This window comes from Seriola lalandi, unplaced genomic scaffold (assembly GCF_002814215.2).
Source record: "Seriola lalandi dorsalis isolate HSWRI2012SDOR001 ecotype SW California unplaced genomic scaffold, Sedor1 jcf7180002048920, whole genome shotgun sequence".
Taxonomy (NCBI): domain Eukaryota; kingdom Metazoa; phylum Chordata; class Actinopteri; order Carangiformes; family Carangidae; genus Seriola; species Seriola lalandi.
In genome coordinates this window covers 1-335 of record NW_019519483.1, presented here as the reverse complement: position 1 = coordinate 335, position 335 = coordinate 1, and the positions used below count along the sequence as shown (strand labels likewise).

Below are 335 nucleotides of genomic sequence, written 5' to 3'. Positions count from 1 at the left end.
TACTTCTTCTAGCAAATAGTTGAGGATGGGAGGTAACTCCTTAACATGCAGAGGTTAATTTACAGAAACAATGAAGAACAAAATCCGAGTTGCGGTTAAACATATTAGCCTTTGCAGAGTAAAACGTAGTCGTTCCCTGACCGGGAATCGAACCCGGGCCGCGGCGGTGAGAGCGCCGAATCCTAACCACTAGACCACCAGGGAAGTGCTCACCACCCCGTGACGATGGTTAAAGTTTTTGAGGGAAAAGCACGTCTATCGTCAACGGCTTCATATATTTTAGTAATACATTGTGCAAAATGAAAAAAAAAAAAAATAATAAATAAGAAGGCAAC

General features: G+C 42.4%; 1 non-coding gene across 1 annotated transcript; it reads right to left on the bottom strand.

Moving 5' to 3' along the window:
* Window positions 1-132: 132 nt before the first annotated feature.
* Window positions 133-204, bottom strand: trnae-cuc (transfer RNA glutamic acid (anticodon CUC)). The gene has a single exon. It is a non-coding gene; the product is annotated as a tRNA-Glu (tRNA).
* Window positions 205-335: the final 131 nt, after the last annotated feature.